Source organism: Drosophila ananassae, chromosome 2R (assembly GCF_017639315.1).
Source record: "Drosophila ananassae strain 14024-0371.13 chromosome 2R, ASM1763931v2, whole genome shotgun sequence".
Classification (NCBI taxonomy): Eukaryota; Metazoa; Arthropoda; class Insecta; order Diptera; family Drosophilidae; genus Drosophila; species Drosophila ananassae.
In genome coordinates this window covers 9701698-9717577 of record NC_057928.1, presented here as the reverse complement: position 1 = coordinate 9717577, position 15880 = coordinate 9701698, and positions in this window count along the sequence as shown.

Genomic DNA, 15880 nt, shown 5'->3' with positions numbered 1-15880 from the left:
TAATCATATTGAAGTAGAAACAATAGACTCCCATTAGAATAAAAGGGTTGTTTGGGTTTCTTTAAAATACTCCAGCTTCAAACCCTTCAAATAACATTAAAGCCCATCATGTAGCTTTTTTATTTCCTTGCTGGGTATAGAAATCAATGTATCTGGTAGTTAGAACTGGTAGTTGATGTAGGCAGCTTTCGGATGGCTCCATCCCCCTGGATTCCATCCGGCACCCATCCCGCAGCTCAATACAAACATTTGAAGAAACGACAAAGCGTAGGAGCAGCTGCCTTCAAGTGGAGCACTTGCAAAGAGTCATCCCAGCCCCAGCCCCTTGCTGTCGTCGCGTACATAAGAGTACGTATTTCTCATATACAAGCACTATATAAATTCGCATGTGTATATATACTGGTAGCCCTCTATATAAAGACTCGACGCCAGGGGGGCACCTGGCTCGTGCCACTGAAAATGGCCTCCCTTTGGCATTGGGCAGAAACCGGTCTGCGAGTGGCTTCCAATGGGCAGACAGCTCGAGTGAGACAACCGTATGGCACGTATATATACTGGTCCGTAAACGGGGGCGGTTCCCAATGGCATGCCACTGGGTGTGGCCGTCCATCCCCCTCGGAAAAATTGAGCAGCAGATGCCACCAGCTGGTGTTGCTGCTGCTACTTTCTGCTGCTGCCGTCGCTGCTCGGAAAAATTTATGTAAAAGTGAAAATTTTTTAATAAACATTTTCATTTACGAACGGAAGTTCCGATTGCCGGGCTAATCAGAAACATTACGAACTTTGGAGCCCTGGAAAATATTTGCCATGGGCTCCATGCCTGATTGATTCCTTTTAACCATATGGGGGTTTCATTCCGGTATTGGTTCAATTGTTTTGGTTTTGGTTTCTGTCCACTCTGTTTGCTTTTGCAATTAATTTCCATTCTTTGCTAAATGGTTGAGTGCGCGAATTTTAATTAAAATTATGTGGGTTTGGTTTCCCCATCAATGGCAGTTTGCGGATTGATTAACAGCGAATGTCAGTGGTTGCTGTTTAATAAATCCATTTTTATAGACACTGAGTACAGTCTTTTAAATTTTGTTAAATGGAATAAATCAATTTGGGCGCAGTTTACTTTATATTTAAAAAAATATTTCATAATTTTATTTAAAGAATTGCATTTTTTGATTTAGTAATTGGCTCCTAAATACATTTTTTCTTTGAAAGTTCACTTCAAAGGTTATCCAATGTTATTACTATTTAAAACTTTTTAAAGTATTATTTTGTGCAAAACTTTATTAATTCAAAAAATAATACATTTAATAAATCGAAAGAATGTTTTCCAAAAAAGGAAGTAGAGAGGTTTGATTCCACCATCTTCAAGAACTTTATTTATTTCTTTATTCCATTTTGAATTAAATAATAACTAAATATAGTAAAATATAATCTTAAGAAAGAGACACATCTATAAAGTGATCTAAAAAGTAAAATTTTCTATGTTAAAAAACAAAAATTGGTTAGTGTTCCACATTACTAACGAATTCCCAAATATGGGCAATATCCTTCATTCCCTCAAACATAAAACGAACAACTTTAAAGAACATTCTGAGCCTCTAAAGCAAATCCGCAATAATATTTATCGAGACTCACCTTATCACATTATGGCACATTTTCGTAGCAATTTCCAGGACACGGAAACTATTTTCGCGGCTCATTTAACAGGTGTGTCCCAGCCCGGTTGGAGGAATCATAAAAAGTACATAAAAATCCACATTTTTATTGCTTGAGGGCTAGTGTGGCAAGTGGACGGGATGCTGAGACTCTGGCACAGACAGAGTTAAACCAATTTGCAACACCCATCCACCCTGGGTATTAAGTATATCAAATTTTCCACGATTACGAACACGCCTCAACGAATTCACGCCCACGGCCTGGACTTGAATATATTCGAGACTCATTTCCTGCCAAGGATGAAAAAAAAAATGGAAAAAAATACGATAAAAAAAAGCCTCAAGCTTTGGGTCAAAAAGATACAAAGATACAGCGACAAAATGCTGACAAACTGTTGAGTGAATGTTGTCCCTGCTCCTTTCGCTCCTTTCGGATACTCGAACTGAACTGTTATCATAAATAAAGTCAAGCCAAATGTCAGCGACAGGCCTCATATCATAAAGCAAATGCAAGTGGCGCAGTGAATCGAAATCGAGGCGAGCATTCGGTCCGAAACCATTCACGATTTATTGTCCGATATGCGATGCACTTTTCCCCGATCCCGATCCAAGTCCCCCTCCCTTTATTTGATCCCCCTCGCTGGCCCCCCTCAACCATATACTTTTTACCATTTTCCCCAACTCCTTTGGACTGTCTCTCTGTTAAACTGAATTGTTTCCGGGAACTGAACAACAGCAACAATGGTAGCTGCAAAGCGCTGAAAAGCTTGTAAAACATTTGTAGCAACTGCAACTTGAGAGTCCGGAGGAGTTGCCGTGCCCATGCCCGTGCCCGTGCCCCAACCCAAGCAGTGCCCAGTGGCCACTTGGCAATGTGGCATGGATGTGGCAGCTACTGTTGACCACGTTCACTTCACCGCCGAAAATGTTTTATTCATAAAGCTTAGCGACAAGATCGTCGCCCGTTGGCTGTGAATGTCGTTTACTACTTTCAGAAAAAAATAGTCCACTTATTTATAAGATATTGTTTTTAAAAAAAATCTATATGTCTTGGGGAATTCTTTCCTAAGTTATAGAAACTTTTATTTCAAGAAAAAGTCTTTTGAAAGCTGGCCAAAATCCTGGAAACATTGTTTTCGAACTTTATTTTAGAAAACTTTTTTCTATTTTATGATGATTTATATTTCTAACATACTATATAAAAATTCAAATATATAGAGTCTATAACTTTCTTTGTAAAAAGCATGTTTTTAGTCTTTAGAATCCATTCCTAATTTCTTAAAGTGTACAAAACGATACTACTGGTGTGGAGCCAAGTGACCAGAGACCCAAGCCTATGCTAATTTCACATGCAACTTATCAGCCGACGCGCATCTTGTCCAGCTTTTGTGCAAGCGACTGTTAGAAATGGTCCTGAAAACCATCTACTCGTCCATCTTCAGCTTCGAAACTGAAAACAGTCCCCGCTCGAAAACTCACAAAGGGGTGCTAATCGCCAAATTTACAACTTGATGCAAAACTTTGCCCCGCAAATGGGCCAGAAAACAAAACGACCGCAATACTGAAAAGATGGTTAGTAAAGCGGGGTATGTTGGGTGGTTTGTTTGGGCGTTTTTGCCACGCCGAACTATAAAAATGCCAAAAAAAAAAAAGAAGGTAGAGAGAAAGAAAGGGATGTGTTTCCAAGCCGGAAACTGTCCGCACTTTCACTCGCCCCTCTAAGCAGGCAACACAAAATGTAACATTTGAAAAATTTACTTTTTTCACACTCACCATCTGAAAAACGCGACAAAGTGTGGAAAACAAGAGATGGGCACCCAGAGTGAGATGATATTTGCAGAATAGTGGGATATGATACAATAAATATGATATGTTTAAAGATCGTAATCCAGTTTTTATTTAAAATTAATAATTTTATAAGAGAAGAAATTGGAAAAGTGAAAAAATTTCTTCGTAAACTTAAATCTTTTATTTTAAACCAATTTTTCCAACTTTTTCCCAGTTCCACACCACTGTTCCCAGCCCAGTTGAGGGTTATTTAGTTTTGGTTACTAAAAGGGGTACGTTCGTACCACAGACCGACCAGGCCGCATAGTGGTAGCCAAAAGACACATAACACTTTGTTATTTGCGCTTGACAAAGTTGGGCAGCGAGACAAACGGCGTTAAAAGTGCTTAGTGCCTTGGTTTAAAGCGAATCCTATCCTTTTTCTCCCTCTCCTTCTCCAGGATAAAGCAGATAAAAACGCACACGAGGCACGTGGTCTGGCGGGGATGGGAGGAATACCAAGTGAATTGGGTGCTAATATGGTCAAAAGCATTGCCTGGAACGCAACTTTCCTTTCCTTCGAGGGGTGGGGACTTTCCCAAATTTTTTTTTGCGTTGTATTTTATTTTTAAATTTTAAAGATTTGCACACGCTGATAAGGCAGGAAGGAATGGCTGGCTAAACATATAGGAACAAATAAATCTCAGACAAAAGGAAGCGGATAAAGGATATTTGCGGAATTTAAAGACACGTGTGTGTGGAGAACGGAAGGCAGTAGGAAATCGTTTAGCGGGGTGACTTTTCCCATATGATGATGGTCTTGGGGTTGGGGTATCGAATCAGAGGGGATGGATACCTTGGTATGGAGAGACCAAGCTGCAAAAGTGCCAAAATGCCAGGCGCGACAAGCTCCAACACCTGAAACCCAACAAAAAATATATACAATATAAGAGAAACCCCTACCTACCCAAGCCGCCGTCGTGGCATCCATCCTTAGCCCAAGATCATGATCCATGATCCACTCATTGCAGACGCACAAAAACACCAAGCGGCTCTGGCAAAATGTCAACTTTATTAAAAGAAATTATAAATTGGTATGCCAGTCCCGAGTTTCGAGTCCCAGTCACCACTTCACAGACACCGCGCGCAAAATTCCAGGCTCACACATCATTAAAAACGGGTAAAAAAACGTCAAAAATACAGAGATCGGATCCGTCCAGTCTCGGCCAGTTCTCTAGTGAAATCATCGGGAGTTAGGGCCCAAGTGCCGGGCCATCTTCACTCTTCGCCACTCGGCAGCCTTTGTCCAGACCCATTACAATTACTGACAAAAAGCATCAAGGTAACAATAAAAACAGGCATTGCCAACATTGGATGGGTAGCTTGAGAGGTTTTGAGTAAATAATAATATTAATTATGTTATTAATCTATACAATCCTTAGTTAATTATTTAGTATTACTATTTTGCTTAACTATTTCTTTAAAGTTTTGAAAACCTAAGACATTTTTTTAACCTAATTTAAGTCTACAACCTAAAGTCTTGAATTCTACTTCAAAACTCTCAATTATACCCTCGTGGCCAAAAACCTGGTCAAGAATCTTTATCAGGCTGGAAAAAAAACACGCACGCAATTCAACGAAAAGCTCATGTCAGACCATTTAGAATTATGATAGAGTTTTGATGTTGTCATAAAAAAATTTAATTGAAATACCAAAAATGGCAATGAAAATCGACCAAAGGAGGATGGCCACAAAATAACCAGAAGAAGGACTCCAACAAGCCCGATGAGCCGATGAAGATGTCAATGCTTTGAAGTTCGACTTTTAATGTGTGTATTTTTGGAAGGCATTAAGTATTTATTGCAGACAAGGCTCGTATGTATCACTCACTGGTAGCCAGCCTCCTGGCCATCTTCCTGGCCGGTCGAAGGAAGATGTCAAAATGAGGCCACTTAGGCGAGACATTTCCTTCGATCCAGCAGCAAGGCAAAATCAACTCGCAGGGCGACAAAAAAAATGGTAGGGATATAAGAAAGAAACTCGAATATATGATACCCAGTACCAGTTCTTTCTGATATTAAAATTCTTTAATATCTAGAGGATTAATAATGAAAACTATCTAGAATAAGTACTGAATAAAGAAAAATATGAAAGCCTTAAAGATAGGGAGCCTTAACTCCCTATACCATACATTTTCCCTTCCCCTATAGAGTATTCCCTTAAACTGTAGTACTTGGTATAAAAATCACAGATACTCCTCAAAAGTAAAACGATCTGGATGATGATGATGATGACACAAAAACAAGTAGCAGACCGCTTGCTGTGTCTTTTTTGGAAAGGAGACTGCAGTTCAACTCTTTAAGGTGTTGCCAAGACAAACAAGTTAGTGGGGAAGGGGCAGCCAAAAGTGGCAACTAAGGGTATTCTGAACCTGGTGCTGGTCCTGCTCCTGGCCCTGCTTCTGAGCCTTATTTCAATTACCTTTGTGTGCTGCCATTTAAATGAAAATACCACACATTGCATAGCAGCCACACGGTGGCAGGGAGTCCGGTGGTGCTCAGCGGGGCACCACACATCGCCACATGTGAGAGGTGCCTCGTGTGGCACAGGCCGGCAAGTAATCATAATCTTACAGTAATAACAGCCACATTACATGTCACATTAATAAACGCCGCCGCATTGAAATTAATATCATAATTCATATCGTTATAATTTAGCATGAAGCGGCCACCAAGAGCCAACCACTTCCCCTACCACCCATCAGATTCCCAACATCCTTGCCAACTCCTTACAGCCTCCTTACATCCTTGCTTATTAATTTTATGCGACGATTTCCTTTTTTTGCCAAGGGGTGAGTTTCTGCCTCCCACTTTTCCGCCTGCTTATGTGCAAAAAAATTACAAGTAATCAGAGTTCGCTTTGTGGGGGTCCTGGTTTGGCGAAAACATTTACATGCAAGTCCTTTAAGCCTGATAAATGAGTGCGGCCAAGTTTTGGTTTTGGCGGGTCAGAGTGGCCCTGAAGAGCTGGTGTTCACTATGAATTGGGGTCATGGGGGGCGTATGCGTAATATTTCCGGGTACTTCTGGTTTTTGTAAATATTTAGCTTTATTGTGAAACCTAAAAATAACTATTAATTCAAATTTAATTATTTAATTAAAAGCAATTATGTTAACCTTTAAAACAAGACACCTAATTGTCAAGTTGATGAGTTTATTTGTTAAGTTGTTTCAAACTTGTATATAAATTATGAATTATTTATTTTTTCCAAGCATATGTTAGAATTTAAAATAAGCTAGCTTCTGCTATTACGTTTTAATTCAATTTCCTAGCCATAAATTAGATTCAAAAGCGAAATCATTACCATTAATCAACTGCAACAACTATCAGAAATGAGCAATTGAGGCTTTCAGTTCGATTTAGTTTATGATCACAGCCGGCCGGAGGACAGCATCTGGCAGTGCCGGCGAACCGAGAGCAATTTCATGTGTCAGCAATCGACTATTGAATGCATATTGAAAGTGCCGCTGAAGTTGCAGCAACAACTGCAACTGAAATTGCAACTGCTACTGAAACTGCAACTGCAACCTCAAATAAACAAAGTAAGAGAGGAGATTTTGGTCTGTGTGTGCATTTCATTTCATTGACAGCCTCTGTACAAATGTCAGAAACGATTTAAAATGCCATTTTTACATGAGGATTTATTTGTTGACAAGCCGGTAGACAGTCAAGTGGCATCGCTCCGGTGACTCGAACTCCGACTTGGACTCAACCAAAAGATTTTTACATGGCCATTGGCCGGCAGCTGCATTAGTCGCTGCCCGAAGATGGATTACAGACAGATTGTATGTGTGTTTTGTTTATTTTGCATGGCCAAACATGGGCGACAAACTATAAATCCTCCTCCAGTGCCTTCGGACTAAACCTCCAAATGGCGGGAGCTTCTTTCAAAACTCAATTTGCGCTAATAAATCGCCGAAAAAGCATTTTGACAGCTTATGATGCGCAATGGCGCGGGCATAAATCTTCAGGCGTTTTTTCGTCCCTCGCCCTCACCGATTTCCAGCGAAATCCAGCGCACTGCCTTTGAACAAGGACCAGAAGGACCTCGACGGCATTCGTCATTATTTGTTCATTTTTAGCATTTAACATTCCGCCAAAGTCCGCGCCCAATACTCCGACTTCGATACGGCAAACTCAAAAGGCCAAAAACCAAGCCAAGCTGTCTCTGAAATTTGGTAACTGAGTTGGAAAGATACAGTGGGCTCAAATGGGTATTTGGGATTATAAAATAACGGTATAAATAATATTTATAAAACAGTTGAAGAAGTTTCTAGGCCATAACTATTTTATTATTTGTTTTTGAGGGGGTCTTTTAAATAAATGGATTATCGCTGGACTCTTAAACTCTTAATGTTTCCCCTAAAACATATCACTTTCAAGGAGTACCAAGAGCTGAAAAATATTTATAAAACTCCCACAGTTCGATTTAAATTGCTGGTCTGGTCAGAACCGCTTGCTTGACTGCCTACCCCTCGGTATTGTATTCAATTTTTGTCAACAACTTCGTTTGCCATATTCCATCCGGCAGCTACTGCCCCTCCTCGGCACCATTCTCTCCATCCTCATTTTCACCATGGTAGCCCCGTCTTGTCGTCAGAGTGTCTACTGTGACCGGGACAGGGAAAAGAGGAAAGGAAAGGACACTGGCTCACCTTTGCCAAATGGTGGCTCTGGCGTTCCCCCTCGGACTAATTAATTCCCCATGGGCGACACTTTTCTCCTGGCCAGTGGCTAGTGTGGGCTGGTGGCCAATAACTGGGGGCACAAAATCAATTTACATCGCCCCGAACTCTATTGTATGGAAAATCTATGACAGAGACAAATATTGTTTTTCGCTGGGTTTCCCTGGAAAAAGGCCAAATATAATCGCTTACAACTACAGAAGCTGGCAAATCCACACAGACACACACAGGTGCTCGATAATAATTTTTCAAGTTGACAACAACTATGCCAATTCAATGCCACCCAATCCCCTGCACAGCCCGACCCCTTTAGGTGGTTATTACACAGAGAAAAATTAATGTTACTGGTCTTGGATTATACAAAAAATAAATATAAATGAATAGTTTTAAGATTTACTTTATATAATCAAATAGGATAACTTAATCCTCGATTTCTGTATTAAAATTATATGATTATTATTATATAGCATTTTCTTTAAGTGCACAACTGCCAGCCTGCTCTAGTTTTGTCTGCTGCCCTTTGTGTCCGGCTGCGATTCGGTGGCGATCCGAGGAATTCCAACTGTGCGCTCAATTGTTGCAACTCGCCCCAAAAGACCGAATCCCGACCAAGCTCAAAGATTCTTTATAAGCGCAGGCACAAAGTCAAAGACAATCAAAATATTTGCATATTACCAATTTTATATGCAAATATCTCCATGTCAGTCGTGAGCCGACAACGACAACACACAGCCGCAATGGCAAAAGGCGACTTCAGCGACGTCGCTTTGGCTAGGACTGTCTCGGCCAAGTTCCCCTTTATACTACCAACTTCTACCCCACTCTCCATCCCTCTTAACTTTTTTTTTTTGATACTCTTGTTTTGGGGCCGCTTTGGCGGCTTGGAAGTTTACATTTTTACTTTACACAGAAGCAACAACACGAGTAGCCGCAGTGACAACAAAGAAGCTTCACACAAAGCCTTGGCTTTTCCAGGGGGGATGCTATAAAGTACACTGGGAAATATTTTTGGGTCAAGAAATTTAATTATACACCTAGATGCGGCTTTGAAACTGGGCTTTTAAGGTATATTTTTCAACTGTAGGGCTTTTGCACAAGAACTTATTTCTTTCTAAATATCTCTATAATATAGCTTAATTACTTATATATTAGTAACATAAAATAATAGAAACCCATATTAAAATTAAGTCCCCCTTTTATTTCTCAGTTTAGCATAGGGAGTATGTGTTGTACTTCGTTGCCAGCAAGTGGTGTGACAATCGCACGTAAAAGTGCAACGGTCTCTTTTGGGTTAAGTCAGCCCCAAAATAAGCAACGCACGACCATTTCTCAGGGGGGAGAACTTTGAGATACCGAGACCCAAAGGGGGGGACTTTGAAACGAAGGCGGCATGGAGAGTTCAAAAGTTCGCTGACAGTTTCAAGTGATGCCAGAAGTGATGCCTAAAGGGCAAGGGCACAAGGCATAAGGGGACTATCCAGAAATAGCTGAAAAGTGATGTATTTATACTCAGGCCATATGGGCAATTAAACAATCGTAACTCGGTTGGAAATATATCCAAAGGATTCGGTGAGGAGATGATCCCCCAAGTTGTTTGACATTCCTAAGATATCAAGGGGGTTTAGAGGTTATATTTTATGGGAAGTGCTATGAGATATATTTAAAGAATCATGGATATTATAAAACAGATAGATAAATTATGATATATAATACTTAAAAGGAATGAAAACTTTGAAAGATTAAATCTCGCAATCAATAAACCCACTTTTACTTTACTCGCAAGTAATTTTTAATAAATTACCATTAATACAGAAAATTATGTTTATAAAAAGTATTACATTTTCTTATTTTTTTTATAATAAATTGCAAATATCATAAATCAAAGGCTGTCAGCGGCTTGCTGCCACATTACTGCCTGTTACTGGCCGGCCATTCGATTCATTTATGAATTCATTCGTTTAATAAACACCATTTTTGGTTTGGCCAACCATTTTTTTAAGCCATTTTTTAAAACTCATTGAAGCAAGTCGGAGGCAATTAAGAATCCGAAACCGAATCGAAACAAATCGAACAACATCTGTCCCGCCCTCTGTATTTCAGGCTTAATGCGATTTATACGAACTGATGGCCAGGCCTGTCCTTTTAATTGGTTGGCTGGCCGCAGTCAAGAAAATAAAGTACAAAAGTTGTCCAACACGAGAGTGGAAAAGCTGACCAATGTTGATTTTAATGCCAATTTCATAGACAACTCAAATACGGAACGGCTGATGGTGATATTTTATTTTTTATGGAAAGGAAAACCAACCAAACAGAGAGCAATCCAGCCAGTCTAGGGTGGTTTAAAAATTGCAAATGATTAATTAAAAATCTTTCTTTTCTGGCTGCTGTTTGCTTAAATTTTTAACATAAATTGCACGTTTTTTACATTTCAAACGCATTATTTCAAGTTCGTTAGGCTTTCGCATACCAAATTGGGACAATCCACAACTGACTGACTGTCTGAATTTCTGACTGTCTATCTTTCTGTCTGCATTAGCCGCAATGCAAATAAAATCGGAGAAATAAAATAACTCCCAGCCATATCGGTAGCAATTTTCACTTGCTTCCCTTGGAGCTTCAGAATATATTTCTTCTTTTCGGACATTTTATGCAGATAAGTCAGCGATGACGGAAAATCCGCAAAGTGCTTTGTTGACTTACTTAATTTGCAAGTGACCAAGGGAAGAGATACAGATACAGCGACACCGATACAAGTAAAGATACAGATACAGATACAAAAAAAATCATCAGGTTGGGGGAGTATTTTTTCCTTGTAATTTTTAATTTCCTTTCGAAAAAAGAAACTCCAGTGGCTGTCGAATCTTCAAAAGATTTTTGCTTGCCGACCACTTAATCTGCATAAAGAGGAGCAAGTTGCCAGCAAATTTAATTAAATAAAGTTGGGGCTTAGGAAAAAAAATGAAGAATTCTTGGACAATTAGCTGGGCCAAAGCTAAATGAGCAGCTAAGCAGGAAAGTGGCAACACCTGTGGCATTTTTTTAAGTTAAGGAATTCAAGGGCGTAGATATTTATATAAGGGATCTAAAAAAATCAGTCAAAACGGCGTAGAAAATATTTTTATATTTTTATGATTATAAACCCTCGCCCCTTATAAACATGGAAACAAACCCCCTTTCGACTACGCTCCTTTCGCTCAACTCATTTATAAAGTGTGAGTCCGCATCAAACTTCAAAAAGAAATCAAATTAAATGTGTAAAGCAGTAAAGATAAAAAAGTGTTTGGTAAAGCAACCAGAAAAAAAGGCAAAACGAGAAGAAACTTCTGAATGCCATGGCATGAAGGGAAAAAAAGGTCAAAGCGCGTTAAATTTAGGGGATTTTTGTACACATTTTTTACTCTTCGTTATCAGGGGCGCGAATTGTTGTCAGTTAGCTGGTGAGATATAGAAGGGGAACCATCAGGGGGTTGGTGTTGAAAATTGACACTTGAAAATGAGCTCGAGTTGGGGGAGTTGGGGAATTTAAGAACATCTACACTTGCAATCAGACAAAGCTGACGCTAAATGCAATTCGAAAAGTGGGAGGGCGATATGGATACCGATCCCCACAGATTCCGAATCCCCTAAAAGACACTCACACATGTACATATATCCAACGAAATGCTAATGACAATATAACAATAACCGGGCAAAGGCATCATTGCAACAATATGACGCGACACTGGAGACTGACATGTCGCTAATGTTGTCCCTGGCCCCTGTGTTGCTGTCGGGTTTGAGGTTGCAACGGTTGGATTGTCGCTAGATTGCCGCTAGATTACTGCGATTCTGATTGCAACCAGGCTGCGCTTTTAAATGCCTTCATGCCCCATAAACTGACAACATTTGGAGAGCTCTCTCGGCCATCAGACGTTATTAACTAAGCGAGGCTGCCAACGATTGACGGTAAGTCAGCGAATAATCCATTTTGACGGAATGGTGACACTGTTGATTATGTCTGTAAAGGATTTGACGAGATAACCGGGTGCAGATTATGTTAGATGAATTTATGAATCATACATATAATTCGGTATATTCTTGGAGAGGATAACTATATTCCATAAAAGGTTTTATGGGAGATGGGACTGAAAATTTCACCCATCGCGAAAGATACTACTCTGCCAATAATCATCCGATTCTTAAGCGGAACACCTCAAACGGTTTCTAGATCTATTCTCTATTAATTTCCAAAAAAACCTACACATACATTTTTTTTAAATGTTCTATAAAATTTTCTGATGGTACCCTCTGCAAATTTGGAAAAGTGCATGGGGACCCCATTATGGCCCCCAGTGAAGGCCATAACTTTGCTAATAAACATCCGATTCTTAAGCGGAATACCTTAATTTCTATATCGATTCTCTATTAATTTGCGTCAAAATCTACACACCGATTTTTTTTTAATTTTTTGTTAAATTTCCTGATAGTAACCCTACAAATTTTGAACAATGCATGGGAACTCCAATATGGCCCACAGCGAAAACCATATCTTTGCCAGTAATCATCCGATTTCTAAGCGGAATACCTTAAAAGATTTCTAGATCGATTCTCTATTAATTTTCTGCAATACCTACAAAAAAAATATGTTTCTCATTAGGAAAATATCTTTGTATCATCTGCATCAATAATATCCAATGACAAGATCACGCAATTTCTTCTCATTTGAGCTCGTTGTTTGTAAAAACACTTAAAACAAATAACAAAATCATGACCTTATAACCAGTACTTTTCCAGGCAACAAGCATCCACCATATGGCGTGATATTATCTAAATAAAACTCTAGAGATATAAAGATAAAACGCACTTTCGCCAAAACACTTCCAATATGATTTCAATGAAACACTTGGCAGACCACCTATAATTTAATAATCGTGCCAAAAAATAGCAAATCATATTTTACTAATTTCAAAGTGGGTACAAAGAGCAGTAGGATATGTATCTGGCCCATTCCCCAACATCCTCCACAGCTCCCCCAGGCAAAAATAACAAACAAAGGCGCGGACGTGCGGCCAACCACATTTTGTTGCTGAAAACCAACAATCATCGACAACAACAAGAGCAACAATGGCAATAACATCAATAAACCAAATCGGAAATCAATTTCAACATTGAAAAATATAACTCACAGGGCAACTCGCAGAGCAACTACAACATCAGAAAGTGCCACCATATGGTGCCACCTTTTTTTGAGGCCAGGAAAAGGGGGAAACTTCAAAATGCCGCACGCACCAAAAGGGGGAATTCCCCCAGGAACACTTGAAAAAATTGTTATCATTTAATGTGACGAATAAAAATTGTGAAAAATATATATTAAACTACTATCCAAATTTTTTTTGCACTATACTAGAAACTTTGTGTGTATCTCTGACCCTAAACCATAAACCCTTTTAAAAATTTGTATTTCAGTGTATAGGTTAGGGGAAGATTAGTGAGTTATATATGGGAATGTCTTAACCCCATCTAAACAAAACCAAATTGGCCGGACGGCGGCGGGGAAATATTTGAGATATTTAACAAGGCAAAACAATAAAACGACAATTTAATTTGTCCGTCTGAGGCGAAGGCATCCGTCCCGGTATTCTTGGCCGATTAGCGTAAGTTTAATTTTACACTGGCACACATTAAGCTGTTACATCCACTCTCCTCCGAGAGCCAGCCCCTTTCCACTGCTAATTGCACTCATTATTATCGGTGTAATATTAATTTCAAGGGTGGCCCTGGCCCTGGCCCATGGCAGTTGAGAAAATAGAGACTGCAACCCTTTGTTGATGATGATCATCAACATTATTCCTCGACTCCTCGACTCCGACATTTTGGCTCCGGCTGTTTGCATTTGGTTTTTATGTGAAATGTTGAATGCCTTTAATTTGCCGCACCACATAAAAATCTATGGCATATCCTTTGACTTTAGTCCGGAGTGCCTCTTGGTGTTTAACTTTAATGTTTGACGGCACATAAAATTCCAATTTGGCGAGAAAATAAACAAGAAACGATTGTTTTACAGATTAAAGATTATTTTAAAGAAATGGCTAGTACCCTTTTCCTTAACTCCTATTTTTCCATTTAAACTGGAACCGGCATTTAAACTGGAAACTTTTGTGACTGCCGCTTTGAACTTTTGACCACCAATTAATCAAAGAAAATTTTAACAAATTCATTCTGGCAGCATATGGAGCCATCGCAGACTGCTTTTTTGTTTGGGAATGTGTGGGGTTATTTGTTTCAATGCATCACCATACATACATATATTCAGCCACCCACGCAACCCTCTCCCCCACCGGGCTAATTTCAACATGAATAATTCGATTTTAATTAGGTTTTTACACAAATCGGAAATCTGTTTGTTTCGGTGCCAGAGCAAACACATGCACAGGATACTCGCCGAGAGGGAGCCAGGACTGTGGCCGGGCTATTATAAATAATTTTGTATAATTAGACACACTTGCCGTCCGGCTATTTGACATATGAGAACTGGAAAAGCCAACGTCAACAGCTACCATATCGAATTGGGCTAAAAAGGCTTTAAGCGCCAAAAGGGACGTCCAAAAGTCTCCCTCTCAAAAGGGACTTATCTTGTTGGACGTTAGACCCTTGCTAAATGGAAAATCCTTTGGCTGACTTTTGCCACTTTGGCTGCTGGGCTTAGGCCAAGGACAAACAAAAGCCTTTATCTGCTAAATTAGCCACAGAGTGCCATAAATTTTCGAATGACAGCGAGGACATTGTCGCCTGATTTCGCCACACTTTCTCCCTTTCTGGCCACAAAACTATTGGCAAGTTATTTTAATGCACTAAGCCAATTAGTGGCCAGGCCTGGCTTTCTTGGTTCATTTGCGGTCCTTTAAAGAAGCAGTGTGTCCTTTCGGTCCTAAACTTTGGGTGAAATGTCATCAGGAACACGTGCGTATAAATAAAAACTTTACTTTACGCCCAACGGCCCAAAAAAAAAGTTCATCAAGCCTCCGACTAACACTAAACGTGTCAAAAACTTTTATAATATAGTCGCTCTCTGGGCCATATAGCATTTTTGGGAATCTATAAATCCTTCATGGATATTCTTTCTGCGCCGCAAGACCGAAAAGACAAAGGACTGTTGTCATAGGCAAAGTTTAAATTACTTCGCAGGATGTCGCAGTACCCACTAGGCGGTCGCATGTGTGGCAGATGAGTAATACTAGTTGCAAACTAAAATTAAGATGATGCATGAGGGGTGCACCCAATGGAGATGGACTTCATGAGAGCAAGAGGGAGAAAGTCATTTTATTCCATAGAGACGGGGTTCTTCTTTTAATGGTAGAGTTTCACTAATGAACGTATTAAAGTTAGTTTCCTTGATTTTTTTTGTAATGCTATAATAATGGAAAATGTTCTTGTTATAGAAATAGGTTTAGAAAACCTGAATATTGTTTTTTATTTATTTAATATCAAGTAATATGAAATGGAATATAAAATATAACCCTAATAATATATTTTCCCAGAATAAAATATTACCAAAAATATCGTTAAACCCAGAAAAGAAACTACCATCTCAAACTCAGTCCAAATACAACTTTAATGGTCTTTTCCCATCCTTAGACATCCTCCAAGGGCTAACATCCCATTGTCACTGGAGTGACCACAACAAATTGAGCTTATCATTGACGGATTAACACTAAACACACCCACATGTGCACACAC